The following is a 10,313-nucleotide window of genomic DNA, read 5'->3' as shown; positions in this document are numbered from 1 at the left end:
TTGAAGGGCCTGTGTATACTCCCACATAATACACCAAATATTGAGGAACATTACCCAACATCATCAAAACCTGTTTGCGATGTTAGCTAACCTCTGATTGTTAAAGGGGGGAAAAAGCAGCCATTACTATAACAAAGACACCGTGCTACCCAAGATCAATAACCCAATTTTGTCTGCCATTATAATAACACAGAAGCAGCAGGTTGATCCATTTTATCCAACACTGGTGTAGCCAGCATCAATTTTGACAAAGAAATAGAGCATTTTCACAGGAGGCTCACTGGTATAGATCTACACACACAAACATGTGAACTTATCATTTCCCAATAACTCCAGCCAGCCACCTCTGATCATTTCCTGCCTGGCCTTGTAAAGCGCTTATGGTCTAGAACACATACGTTACTATAATCTCATATGTATCATAAACTATAGTAAGTACTGTATTTCATTATTATTTAAATATTTTGTGAATCTGTCTTGGAACTTACTTTCTTGCTTATCTTTTAAGCCCCACGGGAGTTCAGAAGGAGCACATATTCTGCTACGGTTCTCATTGCTGGTTAGTTTAACCAAACTTTATGAAGAGTATTCTATATATAAGATACTAGAAATGCAAGTATAATCTGCCTTCTAGGAGCTTACCTTCTAGTGATAGCAGTAACAACTGTCATCTTTTGAGCACTTACTATGTGGCAGACACATTGCCTACATCATTAATAAGCCCCCCAAAAACCACACAAAATATATATTGGTATTTCTATTTGGCAGATAAGGAGCCAAAATCTCAACTGGTAACTTTGCCAAGCTCGCACAGGCATTTAGAGGGTAAGAGGTCTTTCTATTTTAAGCATATGGTCTTCTCGTTATTTACATGACTTTCTTTCCCTCTATATGGCTTGGTCCAGAGGAGAAACCCATTAAGTACTTATTTAATTAAATAAAGTGGGGGATGAAGAGCCCGGTATGAGGCATTAACAATAAGGGATCCTCCAAGCATTTTTGAATTCATGGAGGGGTATATTTAAATAAGAACTTCTCCAGTATAGCAACACATTGTTTTGTGGTTCACTAATGACTATTTTTTTTGTTGTTGGGAGAATATTGAACAAGTGGAACAGAGGACTGAAAGTTATAATGAGGGTTGCTTATCCATCCTTCCACCCATGTTTTCATTTAACAGATATTTATTGAGCATTGGGAGTTCCTTTGTTCCAGGTGTTATGCTGGAATATAGGAATATTTGGATAGACTATTAAAAACATAGATGTTGGATAGACTATTAAGGACAAGATAGAGGGGCGCCTGGCTGGCTGGGTTGGTTAAGCATCTGCCTTCAGCTCAGGTGATGATCCCAGAGCCCTGGGATGGAACTATGCATCCGACTCCCTGCTTAGCTTTTCCCTCTATACCTCACCCTGCTCTTGTGCTTTCTCTCTCTCTCAAGTAAATAAATAAAATCTTTATTTTGAAGAAAAAGATAGAGCTATTTTATAGTTTGGGGGAGAAGATAGGAGTTAAGCAAACTACCTCACAAGAAGTAGACTTTATAAGATAAAATTCTAATAAGTTCTATGAAGAACTTAGAAATACTGAGAACTATAAGAACAAATAATAAAAGAAAGCTGATTATGTCTTGGGGGTCCACAAGAGCCAAACTGTGGAAGGAGTTAAGATGTCCTTTAACAGATGAATGAATAAAGAAGATGTAGTTCACATCTACAATGGAATATTACGCAGCCATCAGAAAGGATGAATACCTACCATTTGCATCAACATGGATGGAACTGGAGGAGATCCGTCTAAGAGAAATAAGTCTAGCAGAGAAAGACGATTATCATACAGTTTCACTCATATGGAGTGGAACATAAGGAATAGCATGGAGGACCACAGGGGATGGGAAGGAAAACTGAATGGGAAGAAATCAGAGAGAGAGACAAACCACGAGAGACTCTGGATTCTGGGAAATAAATTGAGGATTACAGAAGGGGGAGCGGGCAGGAGGATGGCAACCAGGTGATGGATATAAAGAAGGCAGGATTGTGCTGAGCAATGGGTGTTATACACAACTAATGAATCATTGAACACTACATCAAAAGTGATGATGTACTATATTTTGGCTAACTAAACATGATAAAATAATTTTTTTTAAAAAAAGGTGGCCTGAAAAAGTGACATTTAAGCTGGAACTTGGATGACGAATAGAAGTTACCTAGATGTAGAGAAGGGAAATTGGTATTCCAGGGTGAGGAATCATTCATTCATTCATCATCTTTTCTCAGTGCATACTGTATACCCAACACAATTCTGGATGCTAGAGATGCAGCAGTGAAGAAAAAAGACTAAAATCCATGTATTTTTTGGCGGCTACTTTCTTGTTAAGGGAAGACAGGCAATTCATTAATTAAGAAAGTAATAAGGCAGGCAGTGCTAAAGAACTAAATTTTTAGACAATATGTGCAAAAATATTGAGTATGAAATATTAAGATTTTAAAGAAGGCCAGGGTAGATGGGGTTTGGAGAAAGAAGAGGACAGTGCTGTCAGACTGCCTTTAAGGGTAGGCAGAGTTCTGATCACATAGAGTCCACATGGGAGGCAAAGCATCATGTATTTTATCCAAAGAGCAAATAAAATCAATCAGAAATTAAAACAAAGGATTTAGTCATTAATTTACAATTCAATAAAAAATCAATTTTAACCAATTTAATGTGTAGAAATGCATGTGATGTGTAAAGCATGATACATTTGAATTAAAAATAATTCCCTTCCATTAATACATAACCTCAATAGGGAAAAGATAACACTTATAAGCAAGTAAACCATCCAAATATATATTAGTGTTTAATCCAGCAATGGGATATAGAGAATAAATTTTTAAATCAATGATGTAGAAGCTGAAAATAACACATTTATCTTCATACAATACTCATCCTACCAATGTGGTTTCATAAAGAGTTCTCAGCATCTAGTGTATTTTTCATTTTCTAATCTCAATTGATCTCAGTTAATAAGGAGGCTGTTGTTCAAAAGACTGATCTTGTTCAGGATGATTTACCATGGTTAAGATGGCAAAGGAAATTGGAAATTTATAGATCTGTTAAAAAGACCTAGATGTCAGGCTAATTGATACATTTTGGCCACTGCTTGAAATTACATCCATTTTTAGAATGCCAAATGAATTCTCTAAAGCAACAGAAGAAGAATTACCCTTTAAACATACTGCAGAATCATCAAATAGTTATTTATTAAGCAGCTCAACAAGCATGTACACATTCTTTTCATCAGCAGTTCCTTTTGTTTCTTAGAACCAAATATTCATTGTACATAATAATCACAATAATGAGTACAAAAGTAGCCCTGATGAAAAAATAATAATTTTGCAAAAATAACTTTTATTGCCCTCATTCATAATGAAGACATATGGTGCCTGTGACTCAGTTTTGCCTGCATAGGTCTTTATGCATGTTTTCGCATATCTCTGCCTATCCCTGATCAGAAAGAAGTTACAGAATCTAAGAGTTATCAGATTTGGCTGTAGAATATTTTCTATACCAACCACTTAATGAATATAACATGAGATGTAGTTCTCTACCTCACTGTCACCTTCATTGCATAATCTACCCAAAGTTGATTCTTACCTTCCTTTACCTCCAGAATTTCCTTCTACCTGAGTGCAATCACATAAGATATTGTACCTCATTGAGGAACACACAAGTTTCTAATTCAGCTCCTTTCCTTCTCAAACAATGATGTCTTCCTTTCGCTCAGACCAAAAGCCCTGGAGTCATTCTACATACTTCTCTTTCTCTCACCCCCATCTAATCCATCAGCAAGCCCCGTGTGCTAAACTCCTACAGAAACCTGACCACTTGCCACCACCAACACTGCTACCGTCCTGCTCTCAGCCACTCTCATCTTTCAGCTAGATATCACAGACTTCCAACTGACCTCCCTGTGGTCATCTTCACCTTGCAACTATTTTCCTATAAAGCAGCCAGAGTGAGCCTGGGTCAGACCTCCCCACCCCTAGCTGACTTCCACCTCACTTCAGTAAAAAGTCAAGACTTTCATAAGGTCTTCAAGTCCATGTAGGGAGTGCTACTGACCCCTACTGTCACATCTCCTCGACCTCCCTGCCCACTTATTCAGCCGTTCTACCAGCCACCCCACACCTCACACAGTTTCTAGCCTTTGCACGGCTCTTCTGCCTCGAAACCTGTCCCGGATACCCATGTTGTTCAGTTCTTCACATTCTGTAGGCCTTGACTTGTGTCTCGCCCTCTTGCTCCACCCTATTTAAGGTTGCATGCCTCTCCTCCCTCCCTCCTACTCCTACAGGACTCCTACTCACTTTCCCAGCTTTATTTTTCTCATAGCACTTACCGCCCTCTATCATATGCTGTTTCGGTTTTATTATTCTGCTTAGTTTCTGTGCCTCTCCCCACAAGAATGCTCCACATGAGAGCAGGGATTTTTTTTAATATTTTATTTATTTATTTGGCAGACAGAGATCATAGGTAGGTGGGGGGGGTGGGGAGCAGACTCCCCGCTGAGCAGAGAGCCCGATGCGGGGCTCAATCCCAGGACCCTGAGATCATGACCCAAGCAGAAGGCAGAGGCTTAACCCACTGAGCCACCCAGGAGCCCCGAGAGCAGGGATCTTTATTGGCTTTTTTTTTACCAGTTTCTAGAACAGATCCTGGCACCTCAAAGGCTTTATATCGATATTTGTTGAATAAATGAATGAAGAAATACAACATAAGTGATAAAATATTCAAATGATGGTATAAAATATTAAAATATTGGGAAGCACATTTTCTAGATCCAGTAATCTGTGTTATCATTCTGATGCAGAAGAGAAACCTCTACTTTGAAGTTTTAAATCTCTGAGGCCAGTGGGCAGATGTACTCACAAAATTTCTGGTGATGTTATTTGGGGCAATGGAAAAAAACTTTGGACAGATGTTGCACCTCGCACTTGAGAAGGAGATAATCACTTTCTCATATTTTCAAAATGTATTCTCTAGAAACTAATTTACATATTAAAATATTTGATTCCTTTTTGTTGGTGAGAATTTCAAGGAGTAAACGTAATAATAGCCGTTATTACACATGAAAAAAATCTTTTTAAAAGACTATTTGAGAGAGAAAGAGGGAGAACATGAGTGGGGGGAAGGGGCAGAGGAAGAGGGAAAGGCAGACTCCCCAGCAAACATGAAGCTGGATCCAGGGCCTCAATCCCAGGACCCTGTGATCATGACCCTAGCTGAAGTTGGACACTTAACCAACTGAACCCCTCAAGTGCCCCTACACATAAAAAAAAATCTTATAGTTAGCACCCTGCAGACTAATGTAGAGGGGTTTTCCCTTCCCCACTATCTCTGCCTGAGGGGTAGAGGTATTTATTAAGAAATGATTCCCAGGGTGCCTGGGTGGCTCAGTTGGTTAATGGTCTGACTCTTGGTCTCAGTTCACGTCTTGATCTCAGGATTGTGAGTTCAACCCCCAAGATGGGCTCCATGCTAGGTGTGGAGCCCACAGAGAGAAAACTAAAATAAAAAATAAAGGGCAAAAGAAAAAAAAATGACTCCACATCTGGGTCTGAGGGGCAAAAATGCTGATATGCCAAGCTTGGAAGTCCAGATTTGTTTTGCGGGAAAAATAAAGCTCCATGAATGTAAAAAAAAAAAAAAAAAAAGAAAGAAAGAAAAAAAAAAAAGAAAACTTTACAGCTAATTAATTACATGTGAATATCCAGTTTGTGCCCAGACACAATCTACGCCATCATTTCAAAATAATTTTATGTATGCTTATCAGGACAACTAAATTATCTCTCTAAAAAGTAATTACTTATAAAAATGTTACAAAGTTTCCTTCTGAAACAAACTGCTGCTAAAAAACATGATGCTTTCTAGGGGCACCTGGGTGGGTTAAAGCCTCTGCTTTCAGCTCAGGTTATGGTCCTGGGGTCCTGGGATGGAGTCCCACATGGGGGGGGGTGTCTCTGCTCAGTGGGGAGCCTGCTTCCCCCTCTCTCTCTGTCTGTCTCTCTGCCTACTTGTGATCTCTCTCTCTCTCTCATGGATAAATAAAATCTTAAAAAAAAATAAAAAACATGATGTTTTCTAAGCACACCCATGCACACTGGCTGCTGTAATAATAGTGGTCATGGTAGTCTTGATGATGGGGTTTTCGTTGCTTCACATCTTTCTTCAATTCTGCTGATTAAGCCCTAAGCATTATAAATGCCCTTTTACAGAATGCTCTTTCTCATTCTTCACTATCTTGTTGCCTTCCCTACTTTTTTTTTTTTTAAGATTTATCTATTTATTTGAGAGAGAGAAAGAGAGAACAGGTGAATGGGGGAAGAAGGTTTCAGGGATTAGAATGCGGACAACTTTATGGGACCATTATTTTACCTATTCCAAGATACATTCTCATACTTCCTAGAACTGAAACATGGTAAGGCCTCAAAAAATATGTCTATTGAATTAGTGAATGAACAAATCAACATTGACCTACAACCCCTTCCCCCTCCAAAACCATTTTATTTATTTATTTATTTATTTATTTATTTATTTATTTATATTTAGATTCAGTTAGCTAACATCATTGCCTGAAACCTGTAACTGTTTCTTTATATGTCAAAAGGGACTTTGCAGATGTGATTGAGTTAAGGCGCCCAATGTAACCATAAGGCTTCTTTTTTTTTTTTTTTATTTGACAGACAGAGATCACAAGCAGGCAGAGAGGCAGAGAAAGGAGGAAGCAGGCTCCCCGCTGAGCAGAGAGTCCGATGTAGGGCTCGATGCGGGGCTCGATGAGGGGCTCTTTGCGGAGCTCGTTGCCGGGCGCGATGCGGGGCTCGATCCCAGGATCCTGGGATCATGACCTGAGCCGAAGGCAGAGGCTTTAATCCACTGAGCCACCCAGGCACCCCCACCACAAGGCTTCTTAAGAGGGGAAGGCAGAAGGGTCAGAGTAAGAGAAGGAGGTTGGTGGAAACAGGGAAGCATGGAGAAGGCCAGGAGCAAAAATATTCAAGGATTTCATTTTGTCCTCCTTGAAGATGGAGGAAGTGGTTGTCATTGAGCCGTGGAACACAGGTATTTTTAAAGCTGAAAAAGACAAGAAATTTGAACTTTCAGAAGGAATACAGCCATGCCATCACATGGGTTTTAAGACTTCTGACCTCCAGTAAGGTACTATTAAAAAACTTACGGTGGGCCACCTGGGTGGCTCAGTGGGTTAAAGCCTCTGCCTTCAGCTCAGGTCATGATCTCAGTGTCCTAGGATGGAGCCCCACATCCTCATAGGGCTCTCTGCTCAGCAGCAAGCCTGCTTCCCTTCCTCTCTCTCTGCCTACTTGTGGTCTCTGTCAAATAAATAAATCTTAAAAAAAAAAAAAAAAGTCAAAAAAGAAACAAGCTGACGGTGTTTAAAGTTATTTGTTGCAGCAACAATGGGAAACTGAGGGGGCCAGATTTTAAAAACCTCTCTTGAGAGCTGAAAGGTGAAGAAATAGCCAAGTAAATTTGGGGAATGGAGAAAGAATTCCACACTAAGAGATTAGTTTATGAGATTCACCAGGAAGAGAGCTGGTCAGTATAATCAATTAAGTCAGTGAGGAGATGAAAAGGGAGAGCAGTTTCTTGATGGAGGCAAGGAGGCAGCAGTTGAATAATTTTTATAAGGCATTCTATGAAATGGGAACAAGAATATCTGAAAGTGTTAAGATTAAATGATCCATGTAAGTGCCTAGTACATAATAAGATACGCAAAGAATTTTAGCTGTTATAACAGTTCAGGTTTGAACTTAGGTTGTTCGAAGATTTAATGTAGAATATGGTACGCAAGATAACCTGTTATTCAGAGATATAACAAATCTACAGAAGACTGAATAAACATAGGGAGACATATTAACAAAGAGTTCTACAGTAACTATATAATCACAAAGCCACGCCCTTGTCCTCATGGAGCTTACAGCTGAGATGGGGAGACAAACATTAATCAAATCATACAAATACAAGATCAAATCTGGGACTAATTTTTGAAGGAGATGCAAATGAATGTAATAACAGCAGGATTCGCCCTAGTCAGGAGAACAAAGAATTTCCCAAGGAAAAGATACTTGAAGTGACTGCTAAAGGAAAAAGCAGAAACAAACCAGCTCAAATGGGAGAGCGAAAGAGCATTCCAAGTAGGAGGAATAGCACCTTTAAGGGTCTGAGGCTATGTTGAGCACAGACTGTGGAGAGTCCTTTGAGTGACAGTGAGAAAGGTAGGTGGGGCAAAGAGTTGAAAGACTTTAAATGCCAAGCAGAGATATTCTTCCCTAGACTTTGTGAGCCCCTTGAGTTCAGAGACCATGTTTTATTCAATTTTGTATCAAATGTAGAATAGGTTTGCTGAATTAACTTGAGTGCAGATTTTATTTCCTAGCTAATAGAATCCACTGAAGTTTTTAGTCCGGTAAATCGCAGTATTGATTGGTTAGTGCTAGTAAGGACAGTATGAAGCAATTACTACCATAGCAGGGGCCTGATGTCTTGGAGGACTGAACTTTGGCTGAGCCCTCAAAGCTTTCCCAGTTGAAAGAATAACAGAATTGTATTCTGAAGGTAGAGTAAAAGAGAAATCTGTTTTTCAAATTGATCTGATACAAATGAATGTAAGGGCACTTGTTAAAGATCTAGCTTCCCAGGACCAATCCCAGACCCTCAAAATTAGACCCAGGGATGGGTAGGGGCAGCTGTATTTACTAACAAACACCCCTCTTGATTCTTATTCTCATAGCTTGGAAGACCCTGGTACATTCAAGGGAAAAGGAAAGACCTGTACATATGAAAGGACCAGAAGATACATTTAGGAAATTATTGGAGAGAGGGCGTTTGAGGGGAAGTAGTTATTGCTGAAGCTGAGATCATGAAAAGCTTTACCAATAAAGCTCTTCCTTACTAAACTAATGTTGTGAATAATGGAGAACCATCAGAAGATCGTAGGTAAGGAAGTGAATTTTCAGGGGAGGAAATAACCTGAGAAGTTGAAGAGTGTAGGTTTGAGAACTTTCTGAGGAATAATTGATAGAGTTTAATAACTACTTCCATGAGAGAAATAAGAATGGAGTGGTGAAGAGTAAATTTAGGGTTTCTAACTTGGTAGACTGTCTTTGTTACCGAGGAGTAAGAAAGCATCCCATTTTGACGTAAGTTTTATATGACAGATGACACCAAGTGAATATGCCTACAGACAGATATAGAGAACTTCAGTCTGGGAGAAAGTTCTCAAGATAATATGGTTATGGGAGTCATTTGGAACCAGGGGAATTTCACTTCTATGAGGATGTACATTGATAAACGGGCCAAACACAAAATTAAAGGGAAACACATGTTGAAGTAGCACCTAGAAGAGAAGCTGGCAAAGGAGACTAGAGATCAAAGAGCTAGCAACTGCAATCTTGGCTACTTTAATTATCTGATGTTCCCTGTACTCCAAGGGTTAGTGAACTGAAAAAATAAGAGTATTTTAATTTTATGATTGGACCAATAAAATACCTGCCACCAGTTTAGGACATCCTAAACATTTAGTAAAACTCAAGAAAACCTGTTATTGACTCAACCAGCTAAAAGAAACATATGAAATCTAAAACATATAAAAATGATTCTTAAATTCAAGAATACCAGAAGTCTTTGATACTTGAATTTTAGTCCTAGCTCTTCCATTAATTTGGGCAAATCATTTAAATTCTGTGACCCTGTTCTCTCATCTTAAAACAAAAACAACACTGATGCTGGCATAACTAAATGATATCTTAGGTTGTTTCTAGCTCTAAAATCTAGAGTTTCTCCAGGGACCCAAGCAAGTCTGAGATGGAAATCTTAAACAGATTCATGCAGGAGAAAACCTTGAAGTAATAACTGTTTCCCAATCTCACCCTTTCCCCTTCTCAATGAATATTGATTTAGATAGACCCTGTTATACACAAGGTATTGAATATTTTTCCAGTTCATGTCACGAGTACTTTTTTTTTTTTTTTTTTTGTGAGTACGTTTTTGATCGCCGCTCATCCCACTCTGAGTCGTGTCTGGTGTCACACCAATGGAATGACATCCATTCGTACTCCACCTAGAAGAGCGTCTATTTCCTTGGTGCCTTTGAAGTGGCTCATCAAGTACATGAGACTCCCCTTCTTCCTGAAAGAATCACAAGCTTTCTTCAAGGAGCTGTTTTAAATGAGACGGGGCTCTCTAAACTGAGGGACTCAACGCGGTTCAGTACACACTCGGGACCTCAGAACTACAGACTTGCCCCTTCC

This window comes from Mustela erminea, chromosome 16, assembly GCF_009829155.1.
Source record: "Mustela erminea isolate mMusErm1 chromosome 16, mMusErm1.Pri, whole genome shotgun sequence".
NCBI classification, from domain to species: domain Eukaryota; kingdom Metazoa; phylum Chordata; class Mammalia; order Carnivora; family Mustelidae; genus Mustela; species Mustela erminea.
The sequence above is the reverse complement of the archived record's forward strand: the minus strand, read 5'-3'. Positions refer to the sequence as shown.